Source organism: Balaenoptera physalus (assembly GCF_965194825.1).
Source record: "Balaenoptera physalus genome assembly, chromosome: 14".
In the NCBI taxonomy this organism is placed as follows: Eukaryota; Metazoa; Chordata; class Mammalia; order Artiodactyla; family Balaenopteridae; genus Balaenoptera; species Balaenoptera physalus.
Window position 1 is genome coordinate 76,626,369 of NC_138893.1, and position 26,406 is coordinate 76,652,774.

Here is a 26,406-nt window from a genome sequence, read left to right on the forward strand (position 1 = left end):
ACGGTTACATGCCCCACAAGGTTTTGGTTTTACTTACTGGCTTCTCTGCCAGTAACAAGAATCATAGACTGAGAACAAGTGGATGTTCACTCACTTGATACCTCAGTGCATTCGCCTGGGTTCAGTGAGAAAGGGCAGCTAGCAACTTGTTGCCTTCTCTTTGCCCTTACCTTAAGGAGGGTTTCCTCTGTCCAAAAAGAGATGAGGAGTAGAACAAGGAGATGACAAGGTGACTGACTTTTGCAATGAGAACAGTATCCTTGGCATATAAAATGATCAACAAAATGATGGCACCTCTTCAGACCGAGCAGGGCACTTGGTATTAATGCAGCCTGTCCTGTAATGTCCCCCTCTCCAGGAACCCCCCCAAAAGATGAAAACTTGGTGAACGTTGTTGAGTCACTTGACACTTTTCTATGTATAACTTTAAGCTCACAAGTATGCAGGTACAATGGCTATCCACCTCTTCTTTAGCTATAATGTTTGAGCTCCTGAACCTGTCCTGGAAATCAATCTTTACTTGAACTAAACTCAAATTCAACAGATAATTGCAGAAGTCTTGGAGAATAAGAATTGATCTTTGAAAAACGGGTCTATTTTCTTTTGCTTTAAGAACAAATCCATTCTGGTTAAATAAGGTTTTGTTTTCCATTCCATTAAGGAAGTTTTCCCTCTCTATATAAGCTTCGTGCAGCTCACAGGAGAGTTTGGGAATCACTGGTAGGGGGGATGATCAAGTGATGGGCCACTTTGTCATATCAAGCCATTAAATATATTTATGTAAGAATCAATACATTGCAGTATATGAATCTAAGAAGAATGTAAAGAACCAGCTTCCCCATGGCTGACCGGCCCATGAGCAACCGTAATTACTTTACTTAAATTCAAAGTAAGCCAGGATTTCCATCCATCAAATAGAACTAATTGCAGTTGATACCTTTCTTTCCTAGAGGGACGCTGTGATCATTATTCAGACAGTGTGGGTCAAGAAGCCTAGGATTTAGTGACAACAGGCTTATTATTGAAAAGCAGTGAGTGAAGATGGTTGAAAGGAGAACAGGCTTTTAATGAAACAGACCAGAGTCTGACATCGAGTAACTCCATTTACTACCAGTGAATACATGAAATGCACTTAAAGTCCCCTTGCCTTAGCTTCCTTATCAGTAAAATTGAGAAAAAAATTACCTACCTTGGGCAAATCCATGTGAAGACTGCAGCCAGTATATGCAAAGAGCTGGCCACTAAAGATACAAAATAAAATGATGTGATCATTTTATGTATTTTATGGATCACTTAACCCTATAGCAAGTGCTTCTTTATATGTGCCCCCTTAGAGCCGGGACCCATTGCTAGTGTTTTCATATCATCCACACAGATTCTGAGAGTAGTGCATTCCATATAACAGACAACGAATTCACAGTTGTGAAATGAGTGACTGATGACTGAGGTCCCATAGCTTCATGTACCATTTCTATGCTGGTGACTCTCATATCTTCCAGCTTGAATTCCTTCCTGGAGTTCCAAATTCGCATACTAATGGCCTGATCCCCACCCGAATTCCTGATATCTTTTAGGATGTTCCAAACAGAGCTCATAATTTCTTAATTTTTCCCTATACTCTGTCCCTTTCCAGTTTTTCTCTTTTAGCAAATAACATAATTCATCCTGAGCTCAAGACAGAATGGTTTTACCAACGTCTAAACTCACTGACGGTGTATTATAGTGTATATTTCCCCACACCCCTCAAAACTCCAGATATTGTACATATTTTTAAATTTTGCCAGATTTATATCTGTTCTAGTTTATACTTCCGTGATTTAGAGGGAGTTTCATCTCCTTGCTGATCATTTATAAGTCCATTCAAATACCAGTGTCTAGATCAGATGCTGAAATTGTTTCTATACCACCACCTGCGCTGACCAAGGGCTGAGTGAATTTTAGTCTTTATCCTTGAAACATTCTTTTCAGTAGTCCACGCTTTAGAAAAACCCTGCATTTACAGCCAAATACTTGGTTGTTCCCTGAGTTATTTAAATTGCTAACGGTGTTTTTCTCACTTATGGTCCCATTTCTTGTTGCTTTGGTGAAGGACACAGGACATAGAATTACACTGGGTCCTTCACCAAATTTCTGTAATTTCCTTTTTTGCCCCCAAATTGAGTTCACCTCCTCTCCCAAGCCATCAGCATACTGGGGAGTCAAAGCATTGCTAAGAGACAGCAGAGTAAGTACATTATCTTCTTTCAGATAATCACTCAGCATAAGATACTTATATGATTCTACAGTATTTAGGCGGTGAAATGTGATTTGCTTTTTTTATTAATTTTTTGAGAAGGCTAATTAAATTCATGCTTGTCAACCTCGGTAGAAATAGAGTTTAAATTCCTGCAGGCTCTGTGAGCACAGTAAATGTCTGATCAAGAAAAACAAAAACAATAAACAACCTCTTTTTGGAACCTCTAAGCACAGTTCAAATGCTTTTTTATTTATGAAGCCTTTCCACCACCTCTCAGTGAAATGAAATTTGGATTTCACCTTCCACTCAATTCCTAGGACCCTCTCCCAAGTGACTTCCTGACAGAACTCACACATAGCTTTATATGTGAGTTAATCATGTGTCTTTCCCTTTCTAGTTCATTTTGAAAAGTGACCTGTTTTTATTTGTGTTTCTACCTCTCTTCCCAGAAAGCCTAGGACAATATCTTGCAAATGTTAAATAATTCCATTTTCAGCACCTTCTATTCTGTATCCCAACTTGCAAATTATATTCAATCAAAATTTATTATACACCTACTATGTGCTAGGGATGGTGCCAGAGGCTATGGGGCTTAAAACCTAAATAAGGCATCTATTTCTTAGGCTCTTTCCATTTAATCATAGATGCAGAAAAGTAAAACATGCTTAAAATACTCTGTAAAAAGAACTGTAAATGGAGTGAACTCAGAGTGCTATGGGAGTACAAGGGGTCCAGTCATCTAGGTAACCCAGAGGGAGATAGCAGAGAAATAAAATGGTACTGGAACTAAATCTTGAAAGATGAGTCCAATAGATGGAGCAACAGAAAAGGGGCATGGCAAACAAAGGCAGCATATTTACAGAGATATGAGAACCAGCAGTGTATTCACAAAACTGCAAAAAGTTAGAGGCATTAGGGGTCATGAGAGAGTTGGGGAATGTGAAGTTGGAGTGGCAGTCAGGAGTTGGATCATGGCTTTAAATGCCAGACTAAGTTCCTGAGTATGATGAAGGACCACTGCATATGCATGTCTGTCATTGACCCTAGCTTCCTAAGCTGCCGCAATCAGCAGTGTTACTTTCAGGAGATACACCTGTTCTGTAACTTGCAGCCTTCATGAAAGACTTTGCTTTGTTAGATTAAACCAAATCATGTTTCTTTGTTTGTTTTTCATATATGGCTTTCCTATTGTTCCACCTTTTTGCTGTTTTGTTTTCCTTCCTCCCAATTCTCAGATAAAATGAAATTTGCAGCATAGAAAAAAAATCTTCAGCCAAATCCTCTCAGTTTCTTCTTGTTCCTCACTTCTCATGCCCCATTTGAGTAAAATCCTTGTCATGTATTTTTCACACCTTCACCTGAATGGAAAGCTTGAGTGTCTAAACTAATCCCCAGGAGAGATTTCATTTCCAGTGTGCAAATGATCAGGTTGAAAAAAAGAAAAAAAAAAAAAAACCTCTTATTTTAATCAAGTGAGAGTGGTTAAAAGAGAAAGAGATTCCCATAAAAATAATAATAATATGCCACATCTCTCAGGACTTCAGGAGCAAGCATTTGTGGCATTTTACTAACATGTGAAGAAAAAGTATACAAGCCCAAAGGAATGATCTCAAAACAATGTAAGAGGAGAGTTGATTTGACAATAAATTTGCAAAGTCTCCATTCACAATTGGCATCAGCTGTAGCCTCATTAAACTCAACAGTTGGACCAGTTAGAGAAGAATATACATCCAATTTATCCAAACAGATGCACTTTAGGAGAAGACTTGAGATTTTAACACCATAAACACCTCTCTTAAAGGCCTCCGTTTTTAGTCTCTTAAATACAATACACACACACACACACACACACACACACATATACACATACAAATACGCATTCAAATGTACTCTCTAACAGATATCATAGACATTTTACGGGAAACTAATTAAAAAACAAGGCCAAAATATGTTATTCAAATACTTAGATGACAAATTTAGAATAATTTTTGAGAAAATATAAACTTAACTCTTGCCTTAATGAAAAATTAATTTTTTTTCCAATGGACAAACCATATATTTGCCATTTTCCTTTATAAAATGAATTGGGAATAAATTGCTAAATTGAATAAATTGCTAAATACAACTGGGTTACATATTTCATTCATTTCAGCATGAAATTTCATTCATTTTCATTCATTTCAGCATGATTCAGTTACCATCCCAGCAAGACAAAGGATTCCCTTTCAAGTAAATGGAGATCATACTTTCTAAACCGCCTAAGCAAAAGTAGTTTATTGTTACAATAATCATTACTGGGCACAAAGGTAGGAGACTGACCTGAACAACCCCACAAGGCTCCCAATCCTAATCACATGACGTTATCTTCCCAGAAGCAACAGTACCATAAGCGTAACTTTCTCCTTTGCCCTAAACATCACTCACTAACATACTACAAAACTGAAAGATCTTTATTCCATCTGGCCCATTCCCTAGAAGACAGACTTCTGCTCAAATTTCTCACCTGGCAAGAAATTCTCTATACCTCCCTCACCCTTATATATACCTTACTCTGCATTCACACCATACATACTCTGTCAGTGGTACTCATTTCTGCCATTTTATCTACCTAGCATTCCTTGCCTCTCTTCTGTTTGGATTCTCCAGTTAATATTATATTTCTCTCTAACAGACCTTCCTAACCTCCTGGAACTGGCATCCAATAGATGTGCTGAATTGATGCCACAGTATTTTAAATGCTTCAGGGTTAATTTATGAATAGCCATATTTTGCAAAGTAGATTTCCTAACACACAAACCTCTAACCTGTTATCAGTGCGACCTTGACATGAAGCAAGAGATTTATAAGGAAAAAAAAAATGAGATATTGGTTATTTCCTTTAACAATCCAGCAGGCTGTTTCTTTGGCTCATTTTGTATTAAAGATTGAACATTCTTTCTGGAATAAGATTTGTAGCTATTAAATAGCTTATTATACTTTAAAATGACTGCTTGGTTAAATGCAAAAACAATATACTTTCTTCAAGAGCAAGACAGCCATTAGTCAGCTCACTCTTGAGTTACATTTGGCCTTAAGTTTTGAGTGGCAACATTCACCATTATTACTGGATGATAAATTGCAATAAGAAAATATACTTCTCGTCCCTGTAAACTCTGTCTACTTTAAATGGGCTTAGCATTGCGTTAATAGTACATCCAAAGATACCCAAAGTCAATGTCCCCCGAAGCAAATCACAAGAATGTTGGACTTCATTATGACCATTAAACTTCATAATGACCATTAAATCACTGTCATTACTACAGACAGGGTTTCCTGCCAAGGCAGTTACAAAGCAGTTTAAAGAAAATTAAGGAATAAATTTAAAATATACAAGTTCCATTGTTGCCATGGTAACCCCATGTATAAACTACTATGAAGTTCTAAAATAGTTCCTTCTCATGAGATATTAATAACAATTGATACTTCCAACTTAAATTCACGGGTATTGCAGTTCCATGCTGATGATCATACCTATATTATTAACAGCCACGAAAAATGTAACAAAATAGAAAAGTATTAGGCATCTCAAACATACCAACATCATCTTAAACTCCATGGGTCTTCTTCCAAACCACTCAGATAGGAAGACACCTTGGGACCTAAAGTTTGTAAGGGGATAAATTCTTTAAATTCCAAATTCTGGAACTTCACTGGAAACTTCTTCTTTATAGACCTCTTTATGGAAATGTTTACCCAAGGGATATTTCTATCAATAACAGGACTCTTTGCCAAATACAATGGCAAAATTAATAGATGATATCGACATTAATTAAGGGGAAAAGAAGCTGGCTAATAGTTACCAGGTATCAACTATTGCCAGGCACTTCATATAGGCTCACATCATCTGATGAGGCAAACTTTATTCTATAGTTTTTAGATAAGGGAGCCGAGGCTTAGATGAATTATGTTACTTGGACATAACACCCAGCTGGTGAATAGAACTGATACTGGGATCCAGGTACATCTGACTTTAAAGATAAAAGGAGACGTAATGAATATTTGTAGGAAAAATAAATACAAATTTTATAAACAGTCTATTGAAGTGTAAGGAATTAATATTGATCTTTCTTTTTGAGATTCCAGAAAGTTAAACTTTGTCTAAAAACATTTCATGTCCACAGTAATAAAGAAGACAAATTGAGAATAAGCTGCTTTAGCTCCCCCAAGATGGAAATGGCCAAATCTTATGAACAAAGAAAACTCTCTGCTTCAACAGTGAGCAATATTATTTCTCCCATATTTCTGTATTTAAAAGTATTTTTCTATTGAACAGTTACTACTGTGTAAATCAGAAAATAATCACTTAGTTTTAGAGTAAAACAGATATGTATAAAAGTGAAGAAATGGTAGCAGCTGAGCTTAGGAGAGAGGATTCTGCTACTTTATTTACGTATATTTCTATACTCTGTTCTATATTGAACTTTTATTATTTTTATAAATGGATGAAATATAAAGTATGGAAATGAAAAGCATATGTTTACATACATATTAAATAAGGGTACATGGTCTTGGGTCACCAGTCAATATTGCGTTAATGAAATTAATTACTGTATAACAAACTTGAAACAAATTCACAGCCTGCCTCAGCCAGCAAAGTAGAGGATGCTGCTTTATTGAACAGTCTCTGTCTTCCACCATCTTTGATTATACACCTCACTCTGCCATAATAAATAAGACACCAAATTAGCAGGTACATGTCAGCAGTAGCCATTCCCTCTTTATTATCATATGTTCATAATTAGCATTTATACAACAGCCATATGAGAGCTGGTGAAGCCTGAGGCCCAATGGAGAGTGCTTATGGCATTTCCTTATGTCTCTTTCATAATTACAGTAATATATGGCACAGCAGACAGGAGATAAGGGATATTTCATCACTGCAATAACCACCTTCTCAAAAAGCAGTTTCCGTTATCTATAACATATTATATAATACCTATTTTTAAAAGGTAAATGGATGGTGACATCAGCAAGATGACTGAATAAGACATCCCACATTGCATTCCCCCCCCCAACAATAATGATTCAGCAATGACCCACGAACAAAAGTGCCTTTGTTGGAGCTGTGGAATCCAACACCATATGCCAAGGGACCTGGGAGCAGTATCACCCACCTGCGTATTGGGTGACAGGCATACAGACTTTTGTTCCAGCTGCGAATCCTGCAATGTCCTATGAAACAGCACCAACCCTTCTCAGCCACAACCAAGGAGCCCCTGGAGAACACTGTCTTAGACAATCACTCATGGATGAAAGAGATTTTGTGGGAGGCGCCCAGCAGAGGTGTTCCAGCACGCCACTGGAGCAAAAAAATATGAGTTTGGAGGCACTGGAAAGTTTGGATGCATATGAAGAACAGTGTAACTTTATCCACATCACCCTTCCCACAAGACAGCACAGCTCAGTGCCGAAAGAGACCTTCCTCAGCCCCAAATTTCTCTCGCTGAAGAAAGTGACAGCATGTGAGTGACTTCCTGGGTTCTGCAGCTGTGTAAAATGCTGCCATATCTCTCTCACCTCATCCAGAATACTGTGTCATTACTGAACTACAGGGGGATGGGAAGAGCCTGGGAGAGCAGCAGACAGGACTCAGACAGGACTCTCAGAAGGCATTAAAGTGATGCAGATGCTACCAACGGTATTGTGTACCCCATCAAGAAGCCTGTCCAAGAGCCACTAGAGACACCTTGTCCATGGATCCCACCAACTGGCCCATGAGCACGCCCAGCATTCTGCATGCCTCACCCATACACAACCCCACCTTGGGACCAGCTCCCTGTACAGTGCTGAGGGAGAGCTTTGGCAGATAGCTAGCAAGTATGCAAAGAAAACCTGCCCCAAACCGTAGGTTAGGGAGAGACCACAAACTTGAGCTTTAGCACTTTCTCTGGAAAAGCAAAAGGGAGGTTGTCAGCATCCAACCTACTGCATGGCAGGATCAAGGGAAAGCATATAAGCTTAAGAATTCAGCCACAAGAGGGAGCAAGAAGTATGAAGCAAGCTCATACATAGGTCACTACCATGGCTGACAAAAGGTATTTCTCCCCTAAAGTAAGTCATTAGAGACTGGAGGAGGTGACTGCTACTTCAAATGTGAAGACAACAATGCGAGACTTTAAGGAACATGAAAAATCAAGGAAACATGACAGTAACAAAGGATCATAATAATCTTTGAGTAACTAACCCCAAAGACATGGAGATCTGCAATATACCTGGTAAAGAATTCAAAATAGCTTTTCCAAGGAAGCTCAGATAGCTACAAAAACATAAAAACAAAACAAAACAAAACAAGAAAATCCACAGAAAGACAATTCAACAAAATCAGGAACACAATACAGGACTAAAATGAGAAGTATACAAAGATATAGAAATCATAAAAAAGAATCAAACAGAAATTCTGGAGCTGAAGAACAAAATAAATAAAATGCAAAATGCAATAGAGATCATCAACAGAAGAATACGTCAAGCATTTACTAATGCTTACCTATCAATAATTACTCTGAATGTAAATGGATTAAATTCTCCAATCAAAAGGCATACAGTACCTATTGGATGGATTAAAAAAAAAACCAAGGGCTTCCCTGGTGGCGCAGTGGTTGAGAATCTGCCTGCCGGTGCAGGGGACACGGGTTCGAGCCCTGGTCTGGGAGGATCCCACATGCCGCGGAGCAACTAGGCCCGTGAGCCACAGCTGCTGAGCCTGCGCGTCTGGAGCCTGTGCTCCACAACAGGAGAGGCCGCGATAGTGAGAGGCCTGCGCACCGCGATGAAGAGTGGCCCCCGCTTGCCACAACTGGAGAAAGCCCTCGCACAGAAACGAAGACCCAACACACCCAAAAATAAATAAATAAATTTAAAAAAAAAAAAAAAAAAAAAAAAAAACCAAAAAACAGGATCCAATTATATTCTGCTGACAAGAGACTCATTTCAGCTTTAAGAACACACATAGGCTCAACATAAAAGGATGGAAAAAGATATTCCATGCAAGGATAAACCAAAAGAAAGCAGGGTAGCTATATTTTTATCAGACAAAAAAGACTTTAAGGCAAAAACCATAAAAAGAGACAGGGATGATCATTATAGGATGATAACAGGGTAAATTCAGCAGGAAGATATAACAATCATAAATATGTATGCACCCAACACTGGAACACCTAAATATATTAAGCAAATACTTGACAGATCTGAAAGGAGAAATAGCCAATACAATAACAGTAGAGGGCTTCTAGACCCCACTTTCAACAATAGATAGATCATCCGGACAGAAAATCAATAAGTAAACCCTACACTTGAACTATGCTTGAGACCAATAGATCTAACAGATATATACTAAACATTCCATCCAAAGCAGTAGAATACACATTTTCCTCAAGTGCACACGGAGCATTTTCCACATAGATCATATTATATGTCACAAAAAGTCTTAAAAATTTAAGAAGATTGAAATTATACCAAGTATATTCTCTAACCAATGATATAAAACTAAAAATCAACAGGAGGAAAGCTAGAAAATTCACAGATATGGTAAAAAGATACAACACAATCCTGAATAAACAATAGTTCAAAGAAGAAATCAAAAGGAAAATAAAAATATCTTGAAGCAAATAAAAATGGAAGCACAACATACCAAAGCCTGTGGAATGCCATGAAAGCAGTTTGTAGGGGAAGTTTACAGCAATAAATACAAATATTAAGAAACAAGAAAGATGACAAATAAACAACCTAGCTTTACACCTCAAAGCACTAGGAAAAGAAGAACAATCTAAGCCCAAAGATAGCAGAAAGAAGGAAATAACAAAGATCAGAGCATAAATAAATGAATTAGACAACAGAAAAACAATAGAAAAAGTAAACAAAGAATAGAACAATAACAAATAAGGAGACTGAATCAGTAATTGAAAACCTCCAACAGAGAAAAGCCTAGAATCAGAAGGTTTCACAGGTGAATTCTACCAAACATTTAAAAAATAATTAATGCCTATCATTCTCAAACTCTCAAAAAAGTGAAGAAGAGTAAAACACTCCCAAACTCATTTTACGAGGCCAGCATTACGGTGATACCAAAGCCAGGTAAGGACACAAGAAAAACTACACACCAATATACCTGATGAATATAGATGCAAAAATTATCAACAAAACATTAGAAAACAAAGTTCAACAACACATTAAAAGTAGGATTTATCCTTGGGATGCAAGGTTGGTGCAACCCACACAAATCAATTAATGTGATACACCACATTAACAGAATAAAAGATTAAAACCCTATGATTATCTCAATAGATGCAGAAAAATAATTTGAAAAAATACAATATTCTGTCATGATAAAAACTCTCAACATAGTGGATATAGAGAGAACATACCTCAACATAATAAAGGCCATATATGACAAGCCCACAGCTAAAACACACTCAATGGTGAAAAACTGAAAGCTTTTTCCCCTAAAGTCAGGAATAAGACAAGGTGTCCAGTCACACCACACCTATGCAACATAGTATTGGAAGTCCTAGTCAGAGCATCACACCTGGAGGCTTTTTCTAATTGATCCTTGGTCATGCATTATTTCAATTCCAGTACACAATGACTTCCATGTGTCAGGTGCTGTGACTGGTACTGCAGAATACAGCTCAAGGCTGAGCAAGAACCAGCCTGTGCAAGATGCCGGCTTCCTGACCTCTTTCCTCAGCCATTTCTCTTTTACGTGCCTCTATGCTTGGCCCCTTTGCTGAACTGGGTTTGTGCATTTGTTTTTTGTTTTTGTTTAGTTTTGTTTTGTTTTTTAACATCTTTATTGGAGTATAATTGCTTTACAATGTTGTGTTAGTTTCTGCTGTATAACAAAGTGAATCAGCTATACATATACATATATCCCCATATCCCCTCCCTCTTGCATCTCCCTCCCAGCCTCCCTATCCCACCCCTCTAAGTGGTCACAAAGCACCGAGCTGATCTTCCTGTGCTATGTGGCTGCTTCCCACTAGCTATTTTACATTTGGTAGTGTATATATGTCCATGCCACTCTCTCACTTCGTCCCAGCTTACCTTCCCCCCCACCCCGTGTCCTCAAGCCCATTCTCTACATCTGCGTCTTTATTCCTGTCCTACCCCTAGGTTCATCAGGACCATGTTTGTTTGGTTTTTTTTAGATTCCATATCTATGTGTTAGCATACAGTATTTGTTTTTCTCTTTCTGACTTACTTCACTCTGTATGACAGTCTCTAGGTCCACCCACCTCACTACAAATAACTCAACTTTGTTTCTTTTTAATGGCTGAGTAATATTCCATTGTATATATGTGCCACATCTTCTTTAACCATTCATCTGTTGATGGACACTTAGGTTGCTTCCATGTCCTGGCTATTGTAAATAGAGCTGCAATGAACACTGTGGTACATGACTCTTCTAGAATTATGGTTTTCTCAGGGTATATGCCCAGTAGTGGGATTGCTGAGTCATATGGTAGTTCTATTTTTAGTTTTTTAAGGAACCTCCATACTGTTCTCCATAGTGACTGTATCAATTTACATTCTAACCAACAGTGCAAGAGGGTTCCCTTTTCTCCACAGCTTCTCCAGCATTCATTGTTTGTAGATTTTTTTGATGATGGCCATTCTGACCAGTGTGAGGTGATACCTAATTGTAGTTTTGATTTGCATTTCTCTAATGATTAGTGATGTTGAGCAGCTTTTCATGTGCTTGTTGGCAATCTGTATATCTTCTTTGGAGAAATGTCTATTTAGGTCTTCTGCCCATTTTTGGATTGGGTTGTTTGTTTTTTTGATACTGAGCTGTATGAGCTGCTTGTATATTTTGGAGATTAATCCTTTGTCAGTTGCTTCATTTGTAAATATTCTCTCCCATTCTGAGGGTTGTCTTTTCATCTTGTTTACGGTTTCCTTTGCTGTGCAAAAGCTTTTAAGTTTCATTAGGTCCCATTTGTTTATTTTTGTTTGTATTTCCATTCCTCTAGGAGGTGGGTCAAAAAGGATCTTGCTGTAATTTATGTCATAGAACGTTCTGTCTATGTTTTCCTCTAAGAGTTTTATAGTGTCTGGCCTTACATTTAGGTCTTTAATCCATTTTGAGTTTATTTTTGTGTTTGGTGTTAGGGAGTGTTCTAATTTCATTCTTTTACATGTAGCTGTCCAGTTTTCCCAGCATCACTTATTGAAGAGACTGTCTTTTCTCCATTGTATATTCTTGCCTCCTTTATCAAAGATAAGTTGACCATATGTGCATGGGTTTATTTGTTTGGTTTTTTGAGCACCACATACTTCTGATCCTTAGCATATATTTTTGCTGTGTTTTGCACAAGGTGATCGAAATTCCCATCCTAGGCTTTCTGTAAGTTATTGCTTTGTCATTTTTCTTTTCTTTCTAACAAGGCTCAGGTTTTGTCAAGATTCTCTTTTCTAAAATAGAACTACTTCAAAACATAAGTAGTTTTTAAAAATCTTTTTCTTTACGTATCATTATTTTGATATACACAATGGTAAAAAAAAAAAACAAACACAGAAAAGGTTCTGGGCTTAGAAAAAGTATTCTGTGAAATTTTGCATGTAGTTCTTGAAGACTTAAAACTTGGGCATAGATAGCCTTAGAAACAGATGAAAGACAGGCATTTTACTGTTCTGTAAAGTGGTCTGAGTGTGCAGGTGCCCTCTGTTCTGGAGTGTCTGATGTCCATCCTTATGAACTCACATGCTTTGTTGGTTGGTTTGTGTTTCAGGCTACAGGATCTGGTTCTTGTTTTTAATGAGCAAGTTTTTGAAAATCAGGAGACGTCAACTTAAAGAGCAAACAAAAAACAGTCTAGATTCTGAGAGCCTCTTCAAAGATCAGAGAATGGGCCGCCCCAGTGTAGCCACAAAAGGAGTGGGGCTGGGCCTAGCTGCCTCCTCTCAGCAGGGCAGGAGTACCCCATCAGTGACACACACACATTTGTATCACCTGCTGGCTCCTGGGTACTTCCAAGTCTTCATCTCCTGCCAAGGGATGATATCTAAAATATTTACCAGCCCACAGTGGCCCAGCCACTGCCCCATCTGAACAGACACCTACTGGAAAAGGGTCCTGGATGCTTGTAACTGTGGTGCATGTTAACCCTTTAGTTGCTGGACCGTATGGCAGTGCAAGGGTCCCCAAAGGAGGGGTTAAGTTGGTGGGAACAGCAGGGAGTACAGAGGGACAGGTGCTCTTGAGCTGAAGTTCAGCCCTGCCTATACTGAAGCAGAGTCGCATCTCGCCAGAACTCCTGGCACAGCTGATCCAGAGTGGATTTCGCCTCACTTAAGAAGTGTAGTTAAAGATCTGCTAATTCTCTTCCATTCCACATCCACCCTAGGACAATGGAAATCAAGCTAGAGACAGGTAAAACTAAGGGGAGGGCCAGAACTGGACTGTAGACAAGGACTTTTCTGTATCTGGACAGAAACGGTGTGTTATGACAAGCCATAAAAACCCTGCAGGAGCATGTAGCCCACTTATTAAGCTGACATTCCCCTAAGAAGCTTTAGGAAAAAAATCAGTTTTCTAAATTCCCAGCATACACTACAAGACTGTTAATATCTTATTCAGAAAGCATTAGGCTCAACTCCCAGGCCACACATTTCTATGGAGGAACTTTCTGGTTAGGTTTCAAAAATATTTGCTTCATTTTAATTGATTTTTCTACATCCAAGAAACAGAAAAAGCTCATATTATAAATACATAGAAACTGCTTTCAGGCAATAAAGTATATGATAAAATGGCTAAAATCAACATCTGGTAACATAATACAGCAATTAAATTTTAAATAATGGCAAAAAACAAATTTAGGGTGGCCCAGCTAATCAATTATATTTGCTTTTAACTCTCCTATTTATCTCATGATGCTATCAATATGAGATACATATTGATCTCATAATTAAGAAGCTAGGTAGCTCCTGGACTTCCCTGGTGGCACAGTGGTTAAGAATCCGCCTGCCAGTGCAGGGGACATGGGTTTGAGCCCTGGTCCGGGAAGATCCCACATGCCGCGGAGCAACTAAGCCCGTGCGCCACAACTACTGAGCCTGTTCTCTAGAGTCCACGAGCCACAACTACTGAGCCTGTGTGCCACAACTACTGAAGCCTGTGCACCTAGAGCCCATGCTCCGCAACGAGAGAAGCCACGGCAATGAGAAGCACGGGCACCACAACCAAGAGTAGCCCCAGCTGGCCGCAACTAGAGAAAGCCAGCGCACAGCAAAAAAGACCCAACACAGACAAAACTTAATTAATTAATTAATTAATTAAATTTTTAAAAAAGAAGCTAGGTAACTCCTTAATTAGGAAATTATTTCTAATGTATTAAAAGTTATTTTTAGAACTGGTTTCATGTAAGAAAAAAATCAGACAGCTGTGGACAGTAATTTGATACTCTTACTTACCGCATTCTGGTCTCAAGCTCCATTTTAATCACTGTGCCCTCAGGCCCCAAACTATTATCCCCTGGGTCAAATTTAGCTGGGAAGTAAATTTTATTAAGCAGGTTTGGTGCTTGAAAAAAACAACATGAGAATGCTTTAGGTGGGGCCTGCTCAGTTGTGTAAAACGTCAGCAGTTCTTACCTACTTAACCCATCCCACAGCTACCTTTGATGGTTTCACTCATTGGTGTTGTCTGTTTGGCCCCCTGAAGTCCAATGACTGACAGGCAAAGGAAGACAACTGCATGGTGACATGGTTGACAAGCCATAGATTCAAAAGAAGGAACTGGGGTTATTCAGCCAGGAGACAAAAAGGCATCTTGGGATTTCAAAGGTTTTAGAAGATGAAGAGAAGACATATTCGGATAAGAGATTCTCAAAATGAGAATCAGCATCATCAAGATAAACCAGGAATGTGTTAGAAATGCAAAGTTTCAGGCCTATCCTCACATTTACAGAAAATCAGAAATTCTAGGGTGGGGACAGTAATTTGTTTTACCCTCCAGGTGATTCTGATGCACATAAATGTTTGAGAACCACTTTCCTAGATGCAAAAAGAACAACCAGGAAAAAAATAGGTAGAAATCACAAGACAAGATATTTCAGTTTATGGTAAAGAACTTTCAATCAAAACCTTTTAAATGCCCCAGATTAAATATGGCAGATGGGAGAATTGGGAATAAATTCCCCAACACTGAAAGTGTCAACCAGAGCCAGAAAAGATTCAAATAGCAGTGCTATTTTGACTTGGATGAACTCAAAGGAATTTTCTAATCAGAATAGTCAACAATTCCAGGATCCTAAGTTCTCACAGCTCTGACTCCCAGCACGGGAGAAGAAGCACTGTTAACCATAAAAGCAGATGAGAAGCACAACGAAAATGAATACACTGTACGAATAGCTGCAAGGGAGGCTAACAACTTGTTAATTTCAGAGCCTCATGAAACTTCTTTTAAAATTATCTTCTTTTTTGTAGAATATACTGTCAGAGGGCCCATTAAAAAACACAAGTATAGGCAAAATCTGTTTGCGTAAAAGAGAGAAAAAATTGAGGATGTAACTACGAGGAGCAATTCTGGAGGTTGAGCTAATGAAGTCTGCAGCCACCATCTTACAGAATCATTTGGAGGAAAGCAGAGCATTCACAGAAATAAATTAGTGAAGTCCTTAAACAGAGGGGGAAATGTTTGTATATGCATGATGACTGGTGAACACTGTGAATTCAGAAGTGGGCATCCCTACACAAAAGATCTGGGGAGCTCTACAAAGGGCCCCACTGAGGCTAGCTGGTACAGGCACAGCTGCCTATCCCAGGCTGGGGCAACACCTCCCCAGTTCATTAGTTTTCATCAGAAGGACCTAACGATTGCCATTCGTATAATATTTTTGGATGCAGTATATCTTCATGTTAAAGTTAGCAGGGTAGTAAACTATTATCCTTATTAAAAGGATGGAATTGAGTATTCTCAATTGATCTGTATTTGTCTCTTTAAGAAGCTGAACCAGAGAATTGCACAGATAACTTTACAGGTTGGCCATGTTTCTCTGATTTGCCTCTTATAGTCAAGATTCTAGTGTCCAGAGGTCAACTTAAGCTAAAGCAACTAGGTAAGTAGGCACCTTATGGACTTTCAGGTGCCCTACTTACCACGTTACAGAGGCAGGCAGGTCAAGCCTGAATCGGGTGTTTAAGGATCCCAGAGGAAATCAAATGTGAGATTAAATGCAAGCTGCACCACTTACAGCTACTCAGACAAATCACAGATCTTCCATCTATAAAATAAGGGTAACAGTCATACCTATTCCATATGATTGTTGGGAGAGAATGGTCAGCATTCAGTATATGTTAGTTATTTATAAGTGGTTCTCGGGGTCTGCTTACTCCAATCTGATCTGATACAAAGACTGATGACCCTCAATCTGCAAACTGGACCTACCCAGTTCCTAAAGAATTCTGAGAAAGCCTGGAAATACATCAGGAGCTTAGGACAGTGGTCTGGCACCCATGTGGGTGAAAGTCCGAGTACTACAACTCCCACTAAGCAGTAACTGTTGTTCTGTTCTTTTCTTCTATAGGAGACTGGGGCCCAGAGTCTCTTCACTTTTGTCAGCTTCTGTCACCAGGCTTCACTCTCTATCAGAGAAGCCTCCACTCTCTTGGTCAACTGTGTAAATCACATCCCAGGCCCTGTGATGAAGACCAAAAACAATTATCTTTGCAAGCAGCCTGGGGTTACCCATCAGGGAGGTCATAACCAGCTTAGACCAGGCAGGTTATGAGTTATTCTCTCACCTCCTCCTATATCCCAAGTACCAAAGGCAAAGAAGGTATTGCTGTGTGTTTGTGTGCATGAGCAAGGCATATTATGGTCAATATTATTATTGGACTTCCCTTTTATCCACTGAGGAATTTTAAGAACTGAGACAAATACAGTATATACCCTGCATCTCCCCATAAAGCATAAGGGCACAAGCTACTGCGGAGAGTCTTACGGCAAATGATTGTTCTGTAGAGTTTTAGGCAGGAAACACGCCTTTACAGTTTGTCACCCAAATGGTACATGAAGTCTGAATTTCAACAGTCCACACTTCTTGAATGGCTAAGCCTTGTGAATCTCCTGCGTGATGCTCACCACCTCACTTACTAGAGATGATAAATCAGAATTCAGGAGCCGAGACGAATAACACAGAGATCACTTGCAATGTATTTCCAGGATAAAATTCCAGACACACTGAATGGTATTTGAAGTAGGATATATACTAAAATACTGAAATATTCAGTTCTTTATAAACAATTCCAGCCTTGTAGTTAGAATTTTAGTAGGATCTGGAAATAGGCAGGTTCTATAACTGTGTTTTACAGTCTTTGTCTCTGCATTCTCTTTGGTAGAAGCAGAACTAGACTTTAAATATTTGCATTGATGGTTAATATTGAAAAAAGTATTTTCCTAAGCAGGGCGCTATCAAAAATAGTTTGATACATGCCTTTTGTCAAGATTTGAGGAGTTTAACTCAGTCATAAAATATTTCCTGGTGGCCACTCTAAGCAAATATGATTTTAACACGTTGTCCACCTCGGTGACAAGGCGTTGGCTAGTCATGTTTGAGTTTTGTATGGTTCACTGGCCTTCAAGGTTATCTAACTCTTTACCATTGTTCCCTGTGGAGAGGGATGCCCACTAAAGAATACGAACAAGATACTACTTGATGTGTATTCAGAAGAGCCGTGTTCTGGGATTCTTCCAAGTTTGCTCTAGACATTTCCATTTTATCCATGAAAGACTTACTATACTAGCTGAACAGAACTGCATGTGCCAAATTATTTCAGCTGGAGTTGGCTATAGTACCAGAGCAGTATTAATGAAGTAATTAGCTCACAGCACACATCAAACTAATCATAGAGCTTTTCAAGATAAATGTAAAATGGACATTGGGACTTCCCTGGTGGCGCAGTGGTTGGGAATCCGCCTGCCAGGTCAGGGGACACGGGTTCGGTCCCTGGTCCGGGAAGATCCCACGTGCTGTGGAGCAACTAAGCCCGTGCACCACAACAAGTGAGCCCACGTGCCGTAACTACTGAAGCCCGCGCACCTAGAGCCCATGTTCTGCAACAAGAGAAGCCACCACAATGAGAAGCCCGTGCACCACAACGAAGAGTAGCCCGCCTTGCCACAACTAAAGAAAGCCCACGTGTAGCGACGAAGACCCAACGCAGCCATAAATAAATAAATATTTTTTAAAAAATGTAAAGTGGACATCAAAGAAAAAAATTCCTATGTGATACAAAATTAATAATACCAATAATAAAACCACTGGTGTTTTAAGTTGATGCTGAAGCCATCATACAAGCACCTATGGCTCCTTCTCATGTATATTATCCTTTTGCTTCTCACAAAAATCTTGGGAGAACACATGAGCTTTGACATTTCCAGTTTACAGCTGAGTACTCTGAAGATCCTCAGGCTTAAAGAAGAAGGTCAAATATACTATATATGTATGCTGAAGTGTATTTCTTGTTGAAGTTTACCAGTTTGGGACCAATCAGAAACTAGGCAAATATTTGGTAGTTCCTTTCACTTATGAAAGCAAGCACGATTTTCCATTCAGAGCTAGCAAAGATGGCATTTCACCTTACCAGTTCCTCGTGGCCTGAGGTCTGGGGAAGCACACCATACTCAGCTCCAGCATACACATGGAGCCAGCCACAAGAAGGAGAATGCCTTCACTTCAGCAACTGATTGCAACACTAGCGCCCAGCAGCGTCAGGGCAATGCAAAACGATGCACACCACTGCTTCCCTTTTGAAGCCATATCCCTTCACTAGCTACTGGGTTGCTGTCCCATATGTACAGCAGTAGTTTTAAAAAAAGAGTGGGATAAGAAAGATGGAAACACTACTTCCATAGAAGAATGAATTCAATTCTCAAAAGGAATAGGAAAGAGAACGGGACTAGCACTTATTGTATGCCAGCTTTGTCTTGGGTGCATTACAATTACTATCCAATTCAGCCCTTCCAAGAAACCAGTTAGAAGCATTTTATATCCCCTCTTCATACATGAGGAAACAAAAGATCAGAAGTAACTGATATGCTTATGTCACAAACGTCACACAGATCTTCAGTGGCAGAAGCAAGAGTCACACAGACTATCTGAATCTAGAGACAAAGTTTTTTCTACTTTTATACTTCCTTTTCAAAAACTGATGTGTGTCTGTGGGGGAGGGGCTGAGCATTGCTCTCCTAGATTTACTTTTCTCAAAATGATTGATATGGAGTTGATTTGTTTCTCTGGAATTTTATTACATTCCTTCTTTTTATTAATTAGCCTGTGAGACTACTCTCCTTTAACTGAAGATTATACCAGAATAGTTGCTAATCGTCACAAATACAAGTGAGGCCATTTCTTACCTAGGGGGAGGTTGGCCATGTGTCCTGGGTGTTGTGGCCCATTTCAATACACAGGTCACAAATCCTGGGACACGTGAGCACAGGAGACATCTGAAGCAGGTGCTTTCCTGACCCAAGGGACCAATTCCCATTAGAGCTGCTTCAAAGATCACTTAATAGAAGATAGATGTGGCCGGGGTAGAAACACGGTGTGGAATAGATGAATGCTTGTTTTACATACCTTAAATCAACCACATAGTCGTTGACAAGGTAATTAAACAAAAGTCCCAAGTGAATAAGAGCACAGAAGAAATCATAAGGGTCAAATTTCATGAAGGCAGAGAATATCAGAGTATAAAAGGAGAAAGCAATTAATATTTTCTGAATACCTAGAGTATTTCTAAGTCTGGTACCTCTGCCCTTTCATTTAACCCTACGAGATATACATAATTATCCCATTTATACAGACAATGGACTAAGTGGCAGTAAATGAAGGCCCCAGGACTACCTGACTCCAGATTCCATGTCTTGCCACTAAATCATATTGACTCCGATGGGCAAACAGATGACCAACTACTGATACAAATTGATTCACCTGCTTAGAACAAATACAACACAAGAGGCAACTTTTAAACAAGAATATGGGCAGAACCTAGACCAGAAACTTTCAATATAGGCACCGCTGTGCTTACTACACCAACCATTGAATTGAATTGCATTGAATTGCACATTATGTAATCACAGTAACCCACTGAAAAGTAGCACACTTAATCGTGCTCAAAAAGGCTAATAGTTTTGGTCCAGCTTGAGGCATTTAAACCTACCCATACGTTCTATTTCAAACGCTACACATTAGTAAGTGACATTTCGAATTCTCAGTAATATCCCTGGCTCATCCTTACTGTCTTCAGTTCATGGGTATTTGGTCTCTTCTCCCTGCTTTCTGGTTTCCTTGCTCTATGCCTTGACTCCAGAACCTGCCTTTGGCCTTTTGGTCTTTGTAACATTTGGATATCAGTCTGCACCTTCAACTATGGCCTGATCTAAGTTTATTTCATTCATTACTCTTCTGCTTTTGGAGCCTTTTAGTCTTCGTGGTCTTCAGAGGCAGCACACACCTTATTCCTGACTCTGGAACCTCTCTCAGTAGGACAGCCCCCAGCACCTCCAAGAGAAAGATAATATTTTTGTCATAGAATTTTCTATTGTAAATGTCTTCTTCTTTACTGTCCATAATGCCTTGCCATGTTTACTGATCCTTCCCTGAACTTAGCTGAACACAGAATAATAGATGCCCAAGGGGACCCTACTTCTATACACCCTGAGCCCAGTATAAACATAGAAATTCACATGCAAAGGAGAGGCAGCAAACGGAAGCACATGTTCCCACTGTTCCCAATGTACACCTATGCTCACCCTCTCTCTCGGCCCAGGACCACATTCTGAACCCCAAAATTCTCAGGACCACTTCTGCCTTCCTTGCAGGTGCCTGGCACTGTCCCATCTGACTACCTATTATTTCAATCAATTCTCCTCCCTGTATATGCATTTGTTTGTTTGTTTGCTTGTTTCCCCCAGGAGGGTCAGACATTAGACAGCAGACTGAATACTGCCACATCTGAAAGGATCAACTAACGCAATAATCATTAGCATTCACAACTGCTTCATTCCCGGAATACAAGTCTTTGGGATAATTAATCCTGAAGCCACATTTTTTTTCAATGTTCTGTAATAGGATATTCTTAGATGAATTAGGTAAGAACTACCAGTAAAGCTTGATAAAATGCAGATGCTTGGCCTCACCCTGTAATAACCAATTCAGAGTTCATCTTGGTAGGGTTTGACAGTAAGCTTTCTAAATATGCTTTGTTTTTCTTTTTAAGCAGCATAAAGTGTGAGAACCTCTGGTTAGGTAAATAACAAACCACCAGCAGCTGGGAAATCTCCCAGAGAAAGGCATGCATCTTTGGAAGAGGGGGAAAAGAACAGGTGAAGTGCATCAGTGTAGCTCCTGCAATGCTGCCAACTTAGGGTGTTCATGTGTCTGGTTAGTGGCATAGTTTAAGGAGGTAAATGTTTTTTGGGGAAGAAAATTAGTTACCTAATTCTGCTTTTTTATTTCAGTTGTTATTTACAATAAAAGTGATGAGAAGGAATTCTAGCATCCATGATGATTTGGCAGAATTATGCAACTTATAAAAACATAGAATGTGTGTGTGTGTGTGTGTGTGTGTGTGTGAAATGTTAGGACAGGTTTGTGGGGGTCATTACTGTAAATCTACTGCCCAGGACTCAACAGTTGTATAGTAAATAGACAAGTTGTTTCACCACTAGAGTCACAAAATGAGGCCTGTGCTGTGGGGTTTCAAGAGAAAAGATGTGATCAGCAGAGTGTTTGCTAAGTGATGATTTCCTCCAGCCTTCTTTCTGGAAAACCCAACTCTACAGTATGCAGTACAAAAGGGTGAGGTAAACAGGCCCCATGTGGCAGGATACCCTGAGAGCATCCCTACTGCGTTCAGTCTGCAGGTCGCAGAAATGAAACAGCTCCTTCAACTCAGCATAAAATGATGGCCCAAATGCCTGGCAAGTGTTTAGTTCCAAAGAATCACCTAAAAGCACATTTACAATGGAAGAAATCAGGAGAAATCTGTAGAAATTCGTTCCTTGAATCATTAAAAGAACAAAGAGGAAGAATATGAATTATAAACACAAACTGGATTATGTACCCACATAATCCTATGATAGTAATAGAGTTAATGTCTACCTGTTTGAAGCTTAATCCTTTTTTATTCTCCATCCTTCACTCTAGTAAATATCACTTTTCAGGAAAATTGTTTTCTCTCTCTTTTTGGAAAGACAGAAAAGTCCTTCAGCCGGTTCCTGAAACCTACCATACTTCCTTATATAAAAAAAAAAATACACACACACACACATATATACATATGTATGTGTGTATACATACACTTGGGTACAGATATTTCAAGATAATGAAAACTGATGAGTCAAAGAAATTATAGAATTGACCTGTATCCATTTATACACAATGAAAATAAACCTACGCAAGGCTAACATATCCAGTGTTCTCTATTTTAAGGTCTTTTTAGAACTACTCCAATAGTGATATTATCAGTATAAAATGGTATCCATTTGATGGAAGTGTGAAGTCTGGGGCCAAGAGACAGACTGACATTATTTCTGCTGAGACTAGAAGTCATAAATTATTCTTGTGTCTTAATTTTTGGACAGCAGCTTAATAAAATGAATTAATAAATAAAATGCCACCTATCAAACAATATTGCATCAGGCAACTTAAAGACAATTTGTCCAAGTTTCAACAAACTGACAATTTAAAGAGTGAACTCTTTAGTGTGCTTTGCTTCGTGCATATAATTATTGATTGGGAAGCCACTGTCAAATGGGACCTCTGCCTTGAAAATCCTTAGAGGGTTCTCTAGTAGCTAAGAAAAATACAAAAATGTTTAAAACCAGATAAAGAGTGAAAGTTTCTATAGATCTGAAATGAGTGGCCAATCAATAAAATAACGAGTAAAGGGAGGTGTGTCGATACTTAGCTAGGGAGTTCGAATCTTTACAGAAATAATAGGAAAGTTGACTATGAAAAATTAAAACATATATTTGAAATATTTTTATCAATTCCACCATAAACACTGTTGATCTGTTAGCCTGATAGAAAAATAGCGTATGCAGTTTTTGATTCAGGTGCTAGGTCGTATTTGAAAAAGAATTAAAAATCTTATTAAAACAGAAATAATAGTTGAAATCCTGTTGTATACAAAAAAAAATATTCAGAGATTAACTCACAAATCTGGTGATCCATCTAAACATAAATATTTAAAATAATTTTCTGGTTGTTGCACATTGCCTTAATGTTTGCCTAACCTTCCAATATAAAGGATTTTAAGGTAAGGATGAAACAAGTTGTGAATTTTGGAGGGGACATTTTTGAGTACAGCACTTTCCCTAGCTTCTAATAAATGGAATCTTCAAAGGAAAAATTATATATATGTATATTTTTGTGTGTGTGCTGCACTAGTCACTTTGGCTTAGACTTAGTCCATTCCAGAATGTTATTTCAGAATGTTATTAGCATATTTATTCTCTCCTTAAAGACTTCAACAATAGTGTAACTGTCATAATATTGAGAAAGCTTGATGGCTCCGAAAGAAAAACAAAAACAATGGTAATATAGTTTACAGCCAGGACAATGAAAATGTAACTGTAAGCTTTATTAACAGTTTACTTGTATCTAGTTACTTCACTACAATTAAAGCAACAAATACTACAACAAAAGTATGTGACAAGGGAAAATGAGAGGGGATTTGCTCAAGACAGTGGAGTAGAAGGACGTGCGCTCACGCCCTCTTGCGAAAGCACCAAAACACAACTAAATGCTGAACACTCATTGACAGGAAGACACTGGAACTCACCAAAAAAGATACCCCACATCCAAAGACAAAGGAGAAGCTGCAGTGGGACAGTAGGAGGGGTGCAATCACAATAAAATCAAATCCCATAACCGCTGGGTGGGTGACTCACAAACTGCAGAACAATTATACCACAGAAGTCCACCCACTGAAGTGAAAGTACTGAGTCCCATGTCAGGCTTCCCAACCTGGGGGTCCGGCAACGGGAGGAGGAATTACCAGAGAATCAGACTTTAAAGGCTAGCGGGATTTGATGGTAGGACTTCGACAGGACTGAGGGAAACAGAGACTCCACTCTTGTAGGGCACACACAAAGTACTGTGCACATCAGGACCCAGGGGGAAGGGGCATTGACCCCATAGGAGACTGAACCAGATCTACTTGCTAGTGTTGGAGAGTCTCTTGCAGAGGTGGGGGGCGGCTGTGGTTCACTGCAGGGACAAGGACACAGGCAGCAGAAGTTCTGGGAAGTACTCCTTGGCATGAGCTCTCCTGGAGTCTGCCATTAGCCCCACCAAAGAGCCTGTAGCCTCCAGTGCTGGGTCGCCTCAGGTCAAACAACCAACAGGGAGGGAACTCAGCCCCACCCATCAGCAGACACGCGGATTAAAGTTCTACTGAGCTCTGCCCACCAGAGCAACCCCCAGCTCTATGCATCACCAGTCCCTCCCAACAGGAAGCTTGCACAAGCCTCTTAGATAGCCTCATACACCAGAGGGCAGACAGCAGAAGCTAGAAGTACAATCCTGCAGCCTGTGGAACGAAAACCACATTCACAGAAAGATAGACAAGATGAAAAGGCACAGGACTATGCATCAGATGAAGGAACAAGATAAAACCCCAGAAAAACAACTAAATGAAGTGGAGATAGGCAACCTTCCAGAAAAAGAATTCAGAATAATGATAGTGAAGATGATCCAGGACCTCGGAATAAGAATGGAGGCAAAGATCGAGAAGATGTAAGAAATGATTAACAAAGACCTAGAAGAATTAAAGAACAAACAAACAGAGATGAACAATACAATAACTGAAATGAAAACTACACTAGAAGGAATCAATAGCAGAATAACTGAGGCAGAAGAACGGATAAGTGACTTGGAAGACAGAATGGTGGAATTCACAGCTGTGGAACAGACTAAAGAAAAAAGAATGAAAAGAAATGAAGACAGCCTAAGAGACCTCTGGGACAACATTAAACACAACAACATTCGCATTATAGGGGTCCCAGAAGGAGAAGAGAGAGAGAAAGGACCAGAGAAAATATTTGAAGAGATTATAGTCGAAAACTTCCCTAACATGGGAAAGGAAATAGCCACCCAAGTCCAGGAAGCGCAGAGAGTCCCATACAGGATAAACCCAAGGAGAAACACGCCGAGACACATAGTAATCAAAGAGGCAAAAATTAAAGACAAAGAAAAATTATTGAAAGCAGCAAGGGAAGAACGATAAATAACATACAAGGGAACTCCCATAAGGTTAACAGCTGATTTCTCAGCAGAAACTCTACAAGCCAGAAGTGAGTGGCCTGATATATTTAAAGTGATGAAAAAGAAGAACGTACAACCAAGATTACTCTACCTGGAATGCATCTCAGTCAAATTCGACAAGGAAATCAAAAGCTTTACAGACAAGCAAAAGCTAAGAGAATTCAGCACCACCATACCAGCTCTACAACAAATGCTAAAGGAAGTTCTCTAAGTGGGAAACACAGGAGAAGAAAAGGACCTACAAAAACAAACCCAAAACAATTAAGAAAATGGTAATAGGAACATACATATAGACAATTACCTTAAATGTGAATGGATTAAATGCTCCAACCAAAAGACACAGGCTCGCTGAATGGATACAAAAACAAGACCCATATATATGCTGTCTACAAGAGACTCACTTCAGACCTAGGGACACATTCAGACTGAAAGTGAGGGGATGGAGAAAGATATTCCATGCAAATGGAAATCAAAAGAAAGCTGGAGTAACAATACTCATGTCAGATAAAATAGACTTTAAAATAAAGAATGTTACAAGAGACAAGGAAAGACACTACATAATGATCAAGGGATCAATCCAAGAAGAAGATATAACAATTATAAATATATATGCACCCAACATAGGAGCACCTCAATACATAAGGCAACTGCTAAGAGCTGTAAAAGAAAAAATCGACAGTAACACAATACAACTTTAACACCTCATTTACACCAATGGACAGATCATCCAGACAGAAAATTAATAAGGAAACACAAGTTTTAAATGACACAATAGACCAGATAGATTTAATTGATATTTACAGGACATTCCATCTGAAAACACCAGATTACACTTTCTTCTCAAGTACACATGGAATATTCTCC

General features: G+C 39.1%; 1 protein-coding gene and 1 long non-coding RNA gene across 11 annotated transcripts in view; both read right to left on the reverse strand.

Annotated features, from left to right (window-relative positions):
* Positions 1 to 26,406, reverse strand: part of NRG3 (neuregulin 3) — a 1,082,617-nt gene that overhangs the window by 789,714 nt on the left and 266,497 nt on the right. The gene's annotated exons all lie outside the window — the stretch shown is intronic.
* Positions 1,768 to 21,823, reverse strand: LOC309643229. The gene is made up of 2 exons (XR_014253640.1): positions 9,167 to 21,823; positions 1,768 to 8,851 (listed from the first exon to the last, which is right to left on the reverse strand). It is a non-coding gene; the product is annotated as an uncharacterized lncRNA (long non-coding RNA).